Source organism: Entelurus aequoreus, linkage group LG13, assembly GCF_033978785.1.
Source record: "Entelurus aequoreus isolate RoL-2023_Sb linkage group LG13, RoL_Eaeq_v1.1, whole genome shotgun sequence".
Taxonomy (NCBI): Eukaryota; Metazoa; Chordata; class Actinopteri; order Syngnathiformes; family Syngnathidae; genus Entelurus; species Entelurus aequoreus.
The window spans coordinates 44,501,310-44,519,898 of record NC_084743.1 but is presented as its reverse complement, the minus strand read 5'-3'; the positions used below and the strand labels follow the sequence as shown (position 1 = coordinate 44,519,898).

Genomic DNA, 18,589 nt, shown 5'->3' with positions numbered 1-18,589 from the left:
AACCATGGATGACAAAAGGATTAAAAAATGCTTGTAAGAAGAAGAATACACTATATAGAAAATTTATAGCACAAATAACTATAGAGGCAGAAATTAAGTACAAAAAGTATAAAAACAAGTTAACAGACATACTACGATCATGTAGAAAAGAATATTACAGTGAATTATTGGACAGGAACAAAAATAATATGAGAGCAACATGGGGCATCTGTCATGTCTGTGTTGATCTTGTTTTTGTTTTGCTTGGTTTTTGGACACTTTTTAGTTCCTGGTTTCACTTCCTGGTTTTGTTTTGTTTCCATGGTTACTCATTAGTTTCACCTGTTCCACGTTTGGACTCACACACACCTGTCTCACGTTTTCACAGTCATGTCACGCACCTGTTTTCACTTATCATGTCACTATATAGGCTTTTCTGTTTCTGTTGTTTGTCCTGGCGACATCACACATTCATGCCATGTTCACAGTTCCTTGTCACGTAAGTTTTTGTTTAATGTTCATAGTTCTCCGCCATTGTGCGCGCCTTTTGTTTTGTCATAGTCAAGTTTTTTACCTCCGCTGTGAGCGCCTTTTGTTTGTACCTTTTTTGAGTTTATAGTAATAATTAAACTATGTCTTTACCTGCACGCCACGTCCGTTCCAATTCTTTTGCACCACGGGAGAGCAAACCACGCCAAAGACCAAGTCTTGACAGATGTCGCCAGCATAAGAGCTCTCCCGCAAAAAATTTGGACAATTTTGACGAGGCAACGTGGGAGGTCCTCCGCGCGATGGAGGAAGAGACGCTGCGTTATTCCTCCGGTAAGCGCAGAGACCTGATGTGGGGGCCAGATGGAAATCTGGTGCCATTGAGCTCCAGTTGGTCCGAGGATGGCGCTGCGTCACCGCAGTCCTGGAAGCGCCGCTCCAGACCAAAGACATCAGGGAAGGCGAGCGGACAGCATGCGGCGCTGCCGCAGGCTCCTCCCACTCCGGGCGGAAGCAGGTTGCTGCCAGCTCCACAGCTCCAAAATGACATCACAGACCAGGATTTTTTTTTTCTGAACTCTTTTTCTTTTGATCATCCGCCTCCAGCCAAAGACTCTAAAAACATGATAAGACATTACCAGGACATGTTTTTAGAAATCAGATCCTGTCAATCCAAGCCACCCAAATTCCATGCCCCGCCCCCCAGGACTCAAGCCACGCCCAAGTCACACTTTTTTTTTTCACCCACAAGATCCCAGGTACAAGAAGAAAGACATTTTGGACAATTTAGAGGGGAGGATTCTGCCCTCCTCCTGAACCCCCTCCGCCCACCCCAAAAGACGGTTCCAGACCGCGGGGAGCGCGTCTGGGATCCGCTCCTTGAGGGGGGGGCTAGGGCTGGGAATTGTTCAGGTGGGGTGGCTCAACATCGTCACGCCAAGCCACAGCCTCCAGCACGACCACCACCACCTGTTTTTCGACCTGCCAAGCCACAGCCACCAGCACGACCCCCACCACCAGTCTTTCGTCACGCCAAGACACAGCCTCCAGCACGACCCCCACCACCTGTCTTTCGACCTGCCAAGCCACAGCCACCAGCACGGCCGCCACCACCAGTTTTTCGACCATGCCAAGATCCACCTGCTCCACGCCCAGCTCCACGCCAAGCGCCACCAGTACCTGCTCCACGCCAAGCGCCACCAGTACCTGCTCCACGCCAAGCGCCACCAATACCTGCTCCACGCCAAGCGCCGCCAGTACCTGCTCCACGCCAAGCGCCGCCAGTACCTGCTCCACGCCAAGTGCCGCCAGTACCTGCTCCACGCCAAGCACCGCCAGTCGCAGCTTCACGACGCCAAGCGCCGCCAGTCGCAGCTTCACGACGCCAAGTGCCGCCAGTCGCAGCTTCACGACGCCAAGTGCCGCCAGTCGCAGCTTCACGACGCCAAGTGCCGCCAGTCGCAGCTTCACGACGCCAAGCGCCGCCAGTACCTGCTCCACGCCAAGCGCCGCCAGTACCTGCTCCACGCCAAGCGCCGCCAGTACCTGCTCCAAGCCAAGCGCCGCCAGTCGCAGCTTCACGACGCCAAGCGCCGCCAGTCGCAGCTTCACGACGCCAAGCGCCGCCAGTCGCAGCTTCACGACGCCAAGCGCCGCCAGTCGCAGCTTCACGACGCCAAGTGCCGCCAGTCGCAGCTTCACGACGCCAAGTGCCGCTAGTCGCAGCTTCACGACGCCAAGTGCCGCCAGTCGCAGCTTCACGACGCCAAGTGCCGCCAGTCGCAGCTTCACGCCGCCAAGTGCCGCCAGTCGCAGCTTCACCACGCCGCCAAGTGCCGCCCGTGGCTGCCCCACGCCGCCAAGTGCCGCCCGTGGCTGCCCCACGCCAAGACCAAAGCCAAGACCAAGACCCGCCAAGTGACCAAGACCAAGAACCGCCAAGTGACCAAGACCCGCCAAGTGACCAAGACCAAGACCCGCCAAGTGACCAAGACCAAGACCCGCCAAGTGACCAAGACCAAGACCAAGTCCAAGCACCGCCACGCCAAGACCAACCACGCCAAGACCAACCATGCCAAGACCAAGACCATGACCCACGCTGCCAAGACCAAGACCGCCAAGGCCAAGACCACCCATGCCAAGACAAAGACCCGCCACGCCAAGCTTCGCCGCCTGACGCGCCACGCCAAGCTTCGCCGCCTGCCATGATGACGACACGCCTGCCTCCTCGTCTGCCACGAAGGTGGCCACTGCCTGGTCGTCCGCCACGCCAAGTGCGCCCACCTCCTCATCGGCCATGGATATGGCCCTTCCCGGGTCGCCCACCTCGTCAGGTACAGCGGCGGTCTACGCGTCGCCGCCACCTGATCCTGCCTCGGTGGATTCGGGGCCACTTGGCCTGGCGACCCACCGCCATGTCCCCCTCCCGCCCTCCCATGACTCTTGATCCTGTTTTGTGTTTTGTTTTTTGGACATCTGGGATCTGTCCGTAAGGGGGGGGCTCTGTCATGTCTGTGTTGATCTTGTTTTTGTTTTGCTTGGTTTTTGGACACTTTTTAGTTCCTGGTTTCACTTCCTGGTTTTGTTTTGTTTCCATGGTTACTCATTAGTTTCACCTGTTCCACGTTTGGACTCACACACACCTGTCTCACGTTTTCACAGTCATGTCACGCACCTGTTTTCACTTATCATGTCACTATATAGGCTTTTCTGTTTCTGTTGTTCGTCCTGGCGACATCACACATTCATGCCATGTTCACAGTTCCTTGTCACGTAAGTTTTTGTTTAATGTTCATAGTTCTCCGCCATTGTGCGCGCCTTTTGTTTTGTCATAGTCAAGTTTTTTACCTCCGCTGTGAGCGCCTTTTGTTTGTACCTTTTTTGAGTTTATAGTAATAATTAAACTATGTCTTTACCTGCACGCCACGTCCGTTCCAATTCTTTTGCACCACGGGAGAGCAAACCACGCCAAAGACCAAGTCTTGACAGCCTCCTCAATAGCATTATTAAAAATGGAACTAAGAGGGACTACCCTCAATACTTCTTAGATGAAAATAAAAAAAAATGACAACATAAAGGAAGTAGTTGAAAGCTTCAATAATTATTTTGTAAATATTGGACCAAAATTGGAAGAAAGGATTCCAGACCCAGTTCCAATTGAGGACTATAATGATACCATAGAGCGAAATCCCAACTCCATTTTCCTCAGTAATGTGACACAGGAGGAAATAGTTACAATCGCAAAAAAATGTAAATCTAAGACTTCAACTGACTGTAACGGAATTGATATGGAAACGATAAAAAAGGTTATTGAAGAGATCTCAGGACCATTAATGTATATTAGTAACCTATCATTTCAAACAGGTACATTTCCAAACAAAATAAAAATAGCTAAAGTTGCACCAATTTATAACACTGGAGACAAACATCAATTTACAAATTATAGACCTGTTTCTCTACTTCCACAATTTTCTAAAATCATTGAAAAACTGTTCAATAACAGATTAGAAAGTTTCATAAATAAAAATAGAATACTCGAAGAGAACCAATATGGATACAGAGCTAATGTTTCAACCTCAATGGCTTTAATTGAAATTACAGAAGAAATTACCAATGCAATAGATAGTAAAAAATGTGCGGCAGCGGTTTTTATGGATCTAACTAAAGCATTTCACACAATTAATCACAATATTTTAATAAAAAAACTAGAACGATATGGCATCAGAGGGTTAGTCTTAAACTGGATAAGAAGTTATCTAACGAACAGGAAACAATACGTGAAGCTAGGCGAACACACGTCTACAACGCTAAATATATCCTGTGGTGTACCTCAGGGATCAATACTAGGACCTAAATTATTCAATCTCTATATAAATGACATTTGTAAAGTTACAAAATATTTAAAGTTAGTATTATTTGCGGATGATACAACAGCGTTTTGTTTAGGAGAGAACACACAGAAGATAATACAAATAATAACAAAATAAATTAACAAATTAAAAAGATGGTTTGACAAAAACAGACTATCGTTGAATCTTAGTAAAACTAAAATAATGCTATTTGGTAACAGTAGAAGAGAAAGTCAAACACAAATACAAATAGACGGAATAGAAATTGAAAGAGTAAATGAAACCAAATTCCTAGGTATAATGATTGATGATAAATTGAACTGGAAATCTCATGTAAAAAATATACAACATAAAGTTGCAAGAAACACATCAATAATGAATAAAGCAAAACATGTTCTAGACCAAAAATCACTTCATATTCTCTACTGCTCACTAGTGTTACCATATCTGAGCTACTGTGTAGAAATATGGGGAAATAATTACAAAAGTACACTTCATTCATTAACAGTGTTACAAAAAAGATCAGTTAGAATAATACATAATGTTGGATATAGAGAACATACAAACCCTTTATTTATTGAATCAAAAATACTGAAATTCCACGACATAGTGAATTTGCAAACAGCTAAAATTATGCACAAAGCAAACTATAACCTGCTACCCAAGAATATACAACAATTCTTTTCAAAAAAAAGAGGAGAAATATAATCTTAGAGAAAAACGTAATTTAAAACATTTGTTTGCACGTACAACACTTAAGACCTTCAGTATATCACTATGTGGAATTACATTATGGAATGGATTAAGCAAAGCAATCAAACAATGTACTAATATGATACACTTCAAGAAACTCTTCAAACTTAAAGTGTTTACAAAGTACAAAGAAGAAGAACCATGACAAACATTCTCAATTTATTTCATCCATCCATTCATTCATTCTTAAAGTAATCTTACTTATCTCATCATATGAAATATGACTTACTTCACCAATTATTATTATTAAATTCTTACTATTATTTATTTATTTATTTTTATTGTGATTACTTATGGAGTTTATTGTGAAAAAATTGTGAACAGGAAGTGAACAAAAAGTTTTGCAACTGTTATGTAAAGAAAAGGGGTAGGATTAAATAAGCTCTGCTTCTTCCTACTCCTTTTCGAACATGTTGAAAAGAGAAACTGGAAATTGTGATGTATCATGTTGTATGCTTGCATGTTCGAAATAAACTCAAACTCAACTTAGCATCCCATGACCCACAATGCACTTCTGCCATGACTCGCCCCCGCCGAATTCTTATTGGTTGACGTGTCTGACGATTGCTGACGTGTGTGACGATTGCGGACATTTGCTTCGTCTCTTACGCAAATGAGATAAATAATATTATTTGATATTTTACGGTAATGTGTTAATAATTCCACACATAAATCGCTCCGGAGTATATGTCGCACACCCGGCCAAACTATGAAAAAAACTGAGACTTATAATTCGAAAAATACAGTAGATAACAGAAAAGGTAGCCAAGTTTATTGCTTTGGACAATCCGGTTATGCTGCTGCATTTATTAATAAGGATTGTTTTGTTTATTCATGGCAGTCTCTCAATTTCATGTTCAACAACTCATGTCGCATAATGGAATTTTGAATACATTTTTTTAAAATTCTGTTTAGTGAATGACGCCTGTTATAAACAACCCCTTTTAGTAGGATTGAGATTTTTTTCATTGATTTATTTTCATACTGTGACTACTTGAGTGAAGCTGTTTACACCACATTGGAGTGGAGCAAGGGCATTTTGTATTTACTAAGTGCAATTTACTTTTAATAAATATTCAGGTCTATCACTTCAAAGTGCATCTTGGAGAGCTCTTTATTTTTATTTGACAATAAAAGTTGACTTATTTGCAAAAAAAAGTATCGATTCCACTTTATTTCCATTTTTAAAAAGAAAAGTTGACTTATTTGCAAAACAAATGTTTAGTTGCATAATCTAATAACGTTATCAAAGTATCGGATCAAGACTCATAATCTGATCGGATTTGTGGACAAAAAATTGGATCGCAACGGAGCCCAAAAATGCTGATTGGGACATCCCTATTTTACATTTGTGTGTGTGTATGATTGCGCCCCAGCAGAGACAAAGACAGTGGATGACTGGCTAGAGTGCCCACTCTGTTTCTTTCATTCTGCTTAGATAGCTCAAAAAGTTACAGACATATTTTCATATAACTTTCAGGGAATGTCCAACATGGGATAAGAAACAATTGTTTACATTTTGGGGCTGATATTGACAACTTATACTGCGTAACCTTCTGTTTATGCTACAAGCTTCAACTTCTGTCGGTGTATGCTTGCGGTAGGGTTTTACAATTAATTAATTTTTAAAGCGGAACTTCACTTTTTTTCAGCCGATCATTCACAACCCTTACGTAAAAAAAGAACACACATTTTTCTCTTTTTTGTGCAGTCTAAATTTTTAAATAAAAAAAGTACTAGATGGCTAACAATGTAGCTAATAAGATTTTTCTATTTCGCCTATAAATCCCTCTAAAAAACATTTAAAAACTGCCAACAATACTTCTTTTACAATCTATGATCTGCATATTAACCAAGTATTGCTTGTATTCAGTCACTTGATTTCTACCTGGAAGTGAAAATCAGTGGTGGTCAACCCAGCCAAGATGGCTGTTATGCAGCAAGCAGCGCGCAAACTCTCCGAGTACGCAATGGGCCTCGATTTTCAAGCAAAAAGCAGATACGAGCAAAAAATGTACCTATGCAATGGAATAGATCCCTATACTTAATCATAAAAAAAGATTTGTCAAGTGAACTTAAGGATTATTCATTGGCAGAGTTTCCAGACATATCGAACTATCTGGTGCCCCAGACGTCATTCTACATGACAAAACAGATGAAAGCATGGAGGTCTACAACTTCTTTGTGTGAAGCTGGGTCAAGAAAATTGATATCAAGACTCTTCCGGATAAATATGCATCGTTTTGCTCAGGTAAGGTTGCATTTCATCTTTGCGTCTGGCGAGGACGTGTCGTAAATAAATGACGACGACTAGCACTCAACAGCTGACACCCGTGACTGCATATCCCTTTAACAAACTAATTACTGAATCATCACCATATTTGATTTTTGTCCTGTTGTCATATGTACTCTGACTCATTTGTGTACAAAATAAACAAGAGTGGAGACGTATAAGTACCTTTCATAACAAATAATTGACTCTGACTTTCTGATTTCTGTTTGTTAAAAATAACATACTAACAAAACCATAATATTTCAATGGGAAACACTAAACAAGTATATTATAATATACTGTATATCAAACAGACCTTTAATAAAGGGGTCACTGCAAAACTTGTGCGTTCTTCGACTGAGTGGAGTGTGTGCCACTTTGTCGTCATTTCCTAAAATGTTGTTGCACTCTTCCGCCTTTCTTGATTTCCTCTCAAAGAACTCTGAAGAAACATTTATCTTTTTCGCTATTTGAACGGTTCATACAGACGAAAACAACGCAAGCATAGGGCATTTTTCTTTCAGAAAGGCTAAATTGCACCCCTTCCCTTGAGAGAACAAACGCTACTTAACCACCCCGCATATTTAAAGAGATGGACATGAGCCGACCGCGATGTCATTCAAATCCAAGCAATAGGCGACATTGTTACAGTAAGAGCAAACACTGAGGAATTACTTTCAGGCCATGTCTACACTAAGTCGTTTAACACCTTAAACGAATATTATTTAGCCTAAGCCCCGTTTCAGCCACACTAAACCAGCGTTTAACGTCCCCCTCCTCGGACAAACTTTTACACGGCTAACTGCGCCTTGTATTTCTTGAATCTCCGGCACTTAGCTTTGTATGGACTCATTCATCGTTTACAAACTGAGTTCGGAGAGGAAGTGACGCCAGAAAGATCGCGCCCACACAGGAAATGCCGTCAGAAAGAACGCGCTACAGGCAGCTTCATAATAAAGCGGTTTCGTAACTCGGAGCTAACCACAGACATGCCCGTGTTTCTCCTTCCGTCTGTACAGACGCTTGTGGAAATCACACATGAATACCCTAAGAGAAAGCGATTGCAGCTATTTCGGATACAACACTTCTCAGACGGCAAGAGAACTTTCCAATGTCCAGGTCAGCTGCGATTCTACTTAGCGAAAAACTTTGTCCATTTGTCGAAGGAGGGACAACGAGAATGCGAGCTCCCGTGGATGTGATAAAAAAGGTAGTGTGTGCTTTGTATTACCTGGCCGTCGAGGGAACACTATGGAAAACGGCGAATGCATTTGGACAGGCAAAGCAGATTGTATCAGTTATTGTCCGCCATGTATGTCGCGGACTCAACGTCTAAGGTCCAGAGTATATAAAGTCACCAAAAACAAATGGACAATGAAGATGAAGGCAAAAGAGTGAGGAGTGTCCTGACCAGATATGTAGATCCCTAGTTTGATTGATGTAAAATGTTCTTTATCACATTGTTTACATGTCTAATAAAGATTTGATTAATTTATGATGGCTCAGGTGTGATTCACTACAATAGGGCCCCACAGCACACTGGATTCCAGTTAATTTAGATACCACAACACTGGATATTGTTCAGATAAGTTACATTGAAGAACTTGCACACAAAACAACCTCCGATGTGACTATGACGTGCGCATTTTCCGCGCATGCGTATTTGGTCGCGTTGCGCCAGCGGACGGAGGGGGTGGTGGGTCTTCAACGGTGGCATTGTTGTGTGTGGACACGGATAAGGTTAGGTGGGATTTACCCTGGATAACCTTGTTCAGTTTAGTGTAAACGGGGCCTTAGTAACACGGTGCCTTGATCACGGAGGCAATGTAGTTTGCAGCTCTTGACATACTACATTACAGTTAGAGATGCTACCTCAGTAGAAGCATTTAAGTCCCATCTTAAAACTCATTTGTATATTCTAGCCTTTAAATAGACCCCCCTTTTAGACCAGTTGATCTGCCATTTCTTTTCTGCTCTGCCCCCCTCTCCACGAGGGGGGGTTGGGGGGGCACAGATTCGGTAACCACAGATGAGCGCTGGCTGTCCAAAGTCGGGACCCAGGGTGGACCACTCATCTGTGCATCAGTTGGGGACGCGTCTGTGCTGCTGACCTGTCTCCACTCAAGATTATCTCCTGCTGGCTCCACTATGGACTGGACTTTCACACTATTATGTTAGATCCACTCAACGTCCATTGCACCGGTCACCCAGGGGGGTCCCCACATCTGCGGTCTCTTCCAATGTTTCTTATTGTAATCCCAATGGGTTGAGTTTTTTCTTGCCCTGATGTGGCATCTGAGTCGAGGGTGTCGTTGTGGCTTGTGCAGCCCTTTGAGACACTCGTGATTTAAGGCTATATAGATTTTTTACCTGAGAATTATGATGAAATCATCATCTAAACAGAGAAGAACAATCTTGTGCTGGAAGATATACACATCCCATTAGTCAGCATCCATGTGAGAGCGGACATTTCAGTGTTTCTCCTACATGTAAATGATTGTGGCAGAACGCCATGGCAAGATTATTGCCACTACACCTTCCAAATAAGTTTTTTTTTTTTTTTTTAAATCTGAAAACAATTTTTTTTTAACATGAAAACAGATTTAAGTGGTATGTTGTATGAATAGATATATAGTCTATTATGTATGTACTATTGGCTATAAGAGGTTGGAAAAACAGCTCAAAAATAAAAACGTTCCTCATTGCTTTATTTTGGGGAAAAAAAGCAAAAAGCAAAAAACATGCATCGAAATCACCTATCACAAGCGCGTCAGCAGCTGGTCGCACACTTAAACAAGTTGACACCCGGCAAAAGTAAGGAGAGAAAGTTGAACAGAAAGGCATTTTAAGCTAATTAATGCATTTATTGTTCAAGCCAGTGTAAAGTACCCTAAATCTTTTGACATTACTACCGATTATAACGTCTAAATTTAAGCTGTGTGCGTCTTGAACCTTTGTTTAGACATCACTGTGCGGAGTGTGCGTTTGTCCCCGTGGGTGTGTGGGTTTTCTTCGGGCACTCCCGTTTTGTCCCACATTCCAAAAATATGCATGTTAGTTTCAGTGGATACTGCAAATTGTCCATACATACGAATGTGAGTGTGAATGATTGTCTGTCTGTGGCCATGCTAATTTGACTTAGCTTGACTATGAGCAAGTCCATTGTACGTTAGCATTAAGCTAGCGGCATTAGAGCTCAATCTTCATCCTGCGTAATTAAATTGCTTTTTTCAGTTTATTCCAAATTATATCATTAATCTAACGTGCTTCCTACATGTATGTGCACGTCATGTGTATATATAATGTAATTCCTTTAGTGTGGTTAGTTTTTAAGTGACTTCATTGTGAGGAAAATCAACAAAACACTGGAAGTTTTTTCCCCCAAATCTAACTCAAAGGAACGTTTACATATTTGGCAAACTAACTTGCAACATTCAGGAAGGGCAGAATAAAGTGTAGCCTGTATTACAATAACGTTTCAATTGTTACAATAAGCAACAATTGAAATGGCATTGAACAAAGAGAGCCCAGTCTACCAAGTCAAATTCCTTGTGTTAAATCTGATTGTGATTCTGATGATGTGTTAGACAAAAAATATTATTATTAATACAAAATAAAATTAATATATGTTTTTTAAATATACATAAATAATTTGTTTAGCCTTTTTAAAGAAAATATATGCATCACTGCAAATCAAAATGATCATGTCTTATATATGATGATATAATATTAGCCACACCCCTAGCCACGCCCCCACCGCCACATATACAGTGGCAATCTAGGGGAAACCCTGCGTTATACAATTAATGATTGTTTTATTTTGGTCATAGTTTGTATTTCTTGTTGTAATGCTTTGTGTTAGTGTTTTATTATGGTATTGGAAGTGAAACACAAAGCATCATGTAGCATGATCTGCTTACCTAGCTTCTAAAACTTTTGGCTCATCCTTCGTATATTCAGGCTCAGAAATATAAAGTTCTACATCATCATTTGTCCCAAAGTAGTCACCGTTAGCTTTCACAAAGTCTGCCATGATTAGTAGTTGGTGTTATTGTTGAAGGAAATAGCGAATGTTGTGATGCGCTCTGTGAAATCAATGCGCCCCAAATAGGGCTGGACAATTAATCGAATTCTGATTTCTATTTCAATGATGGCTTCTCACGATCATGAAAATATAATGATTGAAAAAAATAAAAACGGGATGGGCTGTGGGCCAGAGGTCCAGGGCACAGTTAGCAGAACCATCACAATTTCTGCGGGAATTTTCTAGTTTTACTTGTTGTAGTTTATTTGTTACTAATTTATATCCGTTTTAATTATTTTTCAAAGTTGAGTTTTGTTGGTATAATAAATACTGATGTTTTCAAATAAATTAATAATCGTGTTTAAGGCTGCAACTAACGATTATTTTGATAGTCGGTTAGTCAACAATAACCCTAAATTATCACTAAATAAGCGTATGCATATTTCATGGCTCTAATTTTTTGTGTGTGTGCGTGCGCGTGTGTGTGTGCCTGTGTGTCTGTGTGCGTGCGTGCGCAGTTCGTGTTTGTTGAAGTGTCTTTTTTTTCAGCGTTGCAAATTGACGGTGCTTTAAAACGTACTTGAATTGATGTAGACAAAGTTTAGCTGGCTGACTGGCTAAAATTATAGTTGAAGTTATTTTTCACACAACTTCGTCTCACTCTTGTTAGCTAGCTTGCAGTTAGGGCTGGGCGATATATCAATACACTCGATATATCATGGGTTTGTCTCTGTGCGATATAGAAAATGACTATATCGTGATATTCGAGTATGCTTTCTCACACAGTTGCTTTAAGCTGCGGGCATTACACTGCAGGCTTTTCTCACTCTTTCCTGTCTCTCCTTCTCACAGAGACATAAAACAAGCGCACCTTCTTACATACGTCACATATTGACGCGCGTGCAACGTCATACGCCCTCGCGGAGCAGACAGGTAGCGGCATGGGTAACGTTAGCTGTGATGCTAGCGAAGAGGTGCGAGTGGTAATACGAGAGAAAGAAGGTGCGAATCTGGTAACAAATGAAGGAAGAATTAATTCCCAAGAAAAACAGCACGGGGTCCATCGTCTGGCGGTGGTTTGGCTTCAAGCGCGAAGATGTTGAACAAGTATGCTGCAAAAGCGTTAGCAACTTAGCAGCACTGTTAATTTGTAGAATCATTTGAAATGTCACCCACTAGAGAATGAAGAGTGCTTGTAACTGCATGTCAACATCTCCGTTCGGTGCCACACCAACAAAATGCAGGAGCAACCAGCACTGACCCAATTGAGCCTGGCGTCTTCCATTTCCACATCAACACAGTATGAAAAAAATAGTGAACAACATAAGGAGATAACATCCGCAGGAACCTACCACATCGCGAAGGACATATATTATTTGATTTCCTATTATGCAGCTCATTTTTATTTTTATTGTAGCTGAGATAGGCTCCAGCGCCCCCCGAGACCCCGAAGGGAATAAGCGGTAGAAAATGGATGGATGGATGAAATATCCTGTGTGACATCATGCACAAAAGTGCACTTTGTTTTCAAATATTGTAGTGGCGTTCTGTACAAAAAGTGCACTTTAATTTAGTGTTGTTTTGATATGTAATCTTAGTGACATCATGCACAAAAGTGCACTAATCGCTTGTTTTAAAATGTCTCTGACAATCTTGAACTTTCTGTTTTGGAAATGACATGAATGTGTGTTCCACTGCTTAATAACTGTTTAATAAATACAGTTGTGGTAAATTGACTTAGTTGTGGTTTCCCTCTCTGCATGAAAGTTTAAAATGAGCATATATTAATGCAGTATGAAGAAGAGTGTTTTAATAGAATCATCATACTGCTGTGATTATATGCATAAGTGTTCATTCAAGGCTAAGGAAAAATATCGAGATATATATCGTGTATCGTGACATGGCCAAAAAATATCGAGATATTAATAAAAGGCCATATCGCTCAGCCCTACTTGCAGTATCAACACTCCTACCGAGGTTGAGACTGCATCGAAATGTCGGACATCATATCTCCGCATCAATACTATTTTACTATTGGAAGGTAGGGCCTGGCGGAGGTCTGTGCGCTCCAAGTGCTTTTCTAGTTTTCTATAAAATCAGAACTTTTGGAATGAACCGTGGATTAATTACACTGTACTGACACTGTTCTGTATTTACTTAGTATTGGATCAACTCTATTCCGCATAAAATCCGAATGTTAAACTTTTTGCACAGAAGGCCGAACCAAAAAAATTACAAAAATCGTTTAGTAAGGTCAGCGAGTAAGCAAAAGCTGCAAGAAATTGCCCTTTACTCTGTGTGGGATGTTTGAGTTGACTGTGCAAATAGCTTAGAAAAGCAAAACAACAAAGTTGCAAACTGATAAAAGTTCACTGGCTATACATTTCAACACAGGGGTTAAAAGTTTAAATAAACATTCAATGATATTGCGTACAAATGTCTGGAATAGTATTAAATATTTATGCTATTGTCATTCCAGAGTGACTCTGTTCGGTACCAGGGTACCCTCAAGGCATTATTTTTTTATCATGAAATAATTGATTACATCAGAGGCCCGAATAAGCCGTTTTGACAATCTCGGAACATGGGTCATTAACTACATCTGAAGGTCATAATTGCGACACTTAGGTCACAAACGTTTGCTCATCCATCCCCGAGTTCATAAAGAGGTGAACCATGTCAAAGTATGCTGTATAAAATAGCTTTTACGCAATACATGCTAAAATTTGCTATCCTACTTTTTAATATTGTAAAAATGTTCCAGTTTTCTACTTTGTTTCTATGGCTTGTGTTAGTTACTGTGATGAAGAGACTTTACTGGTCTGTCTGCAACATGTTCTGAGAATTCTCCAGAGATGTTTTATTTGATCCCTTTTTATTATTTATCCCTGTTGTGGCCTAAAATTACATAATTTTCTAAAAGTTGTAATTTTAATTAATAATTAATTTTTAACTACCGCATTTTCGCCGACTTAACTTTCGCCTGTCCCACTAACCACACCAATAAGCTTGTTAAAGGATGGATATTACAACTTTTTTGTTGTAGTACATGGGACAATGCACAATAATGGACATATAAAAAGATAATGTGCCAGATTGTAGCCAAATTAGGCAAATTTTTCATGCTCATTTTTATCTGCCACACGTAGAAAGCCGGTCCGTGAAAATAATGCATACATTAAACCGGTCCCTGGTGGAAAAAAGGTAGGGAAACCCTGCATTACAGTACATCCCCTCGTGATTTTATGAATTTGTAATCAGTGTTTTAAGTGTTTTTTGTGATGCTAACCTCAAAAAGCACATGATTTAACAAATATAACAAAATATGATTTGCATTTTAAATCGAACCTATTAGAACATTGACAGCAATATACCAGTAACCCCCGCCCCCTCAGGATCTCGTGGCCCTTTTATGAGTTGCCTGAATTTGCAGAATTTCTATCCAAAAGTTGCAATGGAAAGTGTATTTTTTTAGGTTTTTGTTGAAAATGAAAGTTGCAAATAACTGTTGTGTTTTTCCCTCTGTAATTATAATATGGAAATGTAATAAATAAAAAGTAATTAAATGGCTCATATGAATTTCCTTGTGGATTTTAGCTTGCATATAAATACGAGCCAGTCTAACCCAGAACAAAAGGATGTGTATATATATATATATATATATATATATACTCAGTTCCTACATCAGGGCAAGAAAAACTCAACCCGATGGGATACAATGAGAAACCTTGGAGGGAACCTCAGATGTGGGGAGCCATTTTGGGCGACCGGTGCAATGGACGTCGAGTGGATCTAGTTAATAGTGTGTGTGTGTATATATATATATATATATATATATATATATATATATATATATATATATATATATATATATATATATATATATATATATATATATATATATATATAAAAATAAATTATATATACATAATATTATATATATAGGCATGTTACATGTTAAAAGTGTGCTGAATTGGGGCAAGAACCAATTCAATTAATTTTTAATTAATTTTAATGGGAGACATTGATTTGAGATACAAGTGTTTTGAGTTAAGAGCACTGTCACAGTCACACACTGTCACACAATTAAGCTCCTAAGATGAAGTTCTACAGTAAACAACAATAAGGAACTACTTAAAATATTGTGTTGATATTCTTTAACTGTCAATAACATTCATCAAAAAATAACTGACAAATTTACCTGTGATCGGTAACGGCTGATCTGACTAATGGATGATCGGTATCCGTGTCGGCAGCTTGAAACCCTCTGATGGAACATCCCTGACAAAAAATGTCTACACTAATTTTCATTTTTAATATATTACGAGTATTTTTCAAAATTCAAAACTTGATTTTGTTAGTTTCAAAGTTAATTTCAACGTTTGGCCCTAATTTACCTCTACATCATTCAACTATACAAAAACACACCGAACAACAAACTGAATAGGTGTGTCCGGTATATTTACATTAAAAGGTGCTGTATGTCAACGGTCCAATATTACACTTTTTTTTTTTTTTAAACCAAAACATTATAAAACCTCACCAACCGCTAACATGTGTTACCAATAGTTGATTTAGAGAACATGTCATTATTCGTCACAATCCGAAGTTGTAGAAACACTTTCAAGCGGATCAAACGAAATGTTTGCTTTGATTGGCTGTCAATCACGTCTTTCTCGTACAGACACACGCGTGCATGTCCGCGGAAAGTGCCCACTGCCCACCCACTGGAGAGATGTTGCAAGAGGGATAAACGGTAGAAATGGATGGATAAAATATTTTTAAAAAGGATGCCGTGCTGCTGATACAACGGTGAGTGAGACCATAAACCCCCCTCAACACAGCCCTCGTCCCTTTTCTCCATGCGCCATTAGCATAAGTGTATCTTTGAGGGCTTGAACAGGAGGGCGGGTAACCACGATCGCGGCTCTTTAGAACACGAGCTCCATTAAGCATCCCCCTAATCGTGACATCCAGCAGCTTTAACAATTATTTAGCTCCACAATAGCATAAAGAACATACCTGGGAGACTAAATTAACATGATAAGCCAGCGAGTCCAGAAAGCAAGTTAATCAAGCTCCTAGACGATTCTTCTTCTTCCTTGGTTTTATTGACGAGTAGCACCCATAGTGTGGATGCTGCATATACCGCCATCTACTGTACTACAATATATAGCATGTGCCACATAGCACGTTTTATATGAAAAAAATATAAATAGCTATGTCCAAAACATGTCTTCTAATAGTTTGTATGTTGTCTCCTTCACCCTATACTGTGCTATGAACTTTTAACCTCACCATTTGAAGCTAACCACTCCATTCATTCCCTTTTGTGGTGACTTGTCTCTGTCTCTTCTCTCTTACAGTCACCCCACCTCTAGTTCCATTCCCCTTACCCACAATTTTGCTTCCTATCATTTTCCTTCTAGAAAACAATTTTACATTAATCGCAACCCCGCGGAACAGGGGTTAGTGCATGTGCCTCACAATACGAAGGTCCTGAGTAGTCCTGGGTTCTATCCTGCGCTCGGGATCTTTCTGTGTGGAGTTTGCATGTTCTCCCCGTGACTGTGGGTTCCCTCTGGGTACTCCAGCTTCCTCCCACCTCCAAAGACATGCACCTGGGGATAGGTTGATTGGCAACACTAAATTGGCCCTAGTGTGTGAATGTGAGTGTGAATGTTGTCTGTCTATCTGTGTTGGCCCTGTGATGAGGTGGCGACTTGTCCAGGGCGTACCCCGCCTTCCGCCCGAATGCAGCTGAGATAGGCTCCAGCACCCCCCGCGACCCCAAAAGGGACAAGCAGTAGAAAATGGATGGATGGATGCACCCCCGCGACCCCAAATGTGACAAGCGGTAGAAAATGGATGGATGGATGCTTTATTTCTTTGCTCTGTATTTTTGATTGATTGATTGATTAAGAAGTTTATTGACATCTTAAAGAATTGAATCCATGTAATGCTTTAAACAGGCAAATGGATGGCACAAAAAGCCAATAGGCTTGTTTCTATTGTGGTCCATTACATATTCATCACATTTGATAGGTTCAATAATAAAAGTTCTATAACCTGTATATAAAAAAATTACGTAAAAAAAAATTTGAAAAATTATGTACATATACACTGTATACATGTCAGGTGATTAGAAGAACAATATATACAAAAAAATGGGGGGGGGGGGGTATATATACACTATGTACATGACACTATGTATATGACTATGCACATGTTGACTCCAAGAGTGTGCAAAACAGAATGAGAAAATATATATATACATTATAACCACATATAAACCTGTTTGATGCTTCGGAAAGTTGCTGGGGATCAATTTTGGTTCAGATCAGGACAGGTAGAGGTTGAGTTGAGCCATGATGTTATGGCAGTTTTAAAATTTAGTAGGGAAGTTCGAATTTTAAGGTCTGTTGGTAGTGCATTCCACTGTGTGGTGGCAAAATAGTAGAATGCATTTTTTCCCATGAGACACTTGAATTTGGGGGGGACGAGGTCTGAGGAACTCCCTCTCGTGAAGTACCTGTGAGCATGACTTACTCTGGTGAAATAGTTGGACAGGTACTTGGAGACAGTTTCTCTGAGTATTTTGAATACCAGGCACATTGCAATTTGGTGTACTCTTTCCTCAGCTCTAAGCCATCCCAATTTGGTAAAGTGGGCTTGAGTTAGGTGAGTCCTGTATGGGAGGTTGAGCAGGAGTCTCACCAGCTTGTTTTGGGAAGTTTGCAGTTTTGTTTTTAGTGGCTTGGGAATACTGATGAACCATGAGGTGCAGGCGTAGTCAAAATGACACTGTATGAGGGCACCGGCAAGGGTCTTAAGTGTATCCCTGTTGATAAATGCAGAAATCCTGGCCAAAAATCTAGTTTTATTGATTATCTTGATGATTGCTTTTAATGCCATTTTTTCAGCCGAGAGAGTGTTGTCCAACATACAACCTAGGTAAATTACCTCATCTTTGCTGGTGATTATATGGTATCACCTGCTTTAATCGTAAAGCAGGTGCTTGGACCCAAATAGGATGGACATTTCACATTTTATCAGGATATTTCCGTTTCTTATCACGTTCACCGTTTAAACATCTCCTATTTCCTTCTTCAATCTCTTAGTGTCAGCGAACTTAATGTTGAAAAATCTACCTCATCTTCAAATTGAAGGATGACTTTCTACTCGTCCCTCATAATGTTCTTCTTAGCATCTAATTTTCCTCAT

General features: G+C 40.5%; 1 protein-coding gene across 1 annotated transcript in view; it reads right to left on the bottom strand.

Moving 5' to 3' along the window:
* The window catches only part of LOC133663433 (alpha-2-macroglobulin-like), a 113,580-nt gene extending 97,081 nt beyond the window's left edge, over window positions 1–16,499 (bottom strand). Inside the window, exon 1 of the mRNA XM_062067890.1 lies at window positions 16,388–16,499. The gene's annotated coding sequence lies outside the window, so the exon portion shown is untranslated. The remainder of the gene's footprint in view (window positions 1–16,387) is intronic.
* Window positions 16,500–18,589: the final 2,090 nt, after the last annotated feature.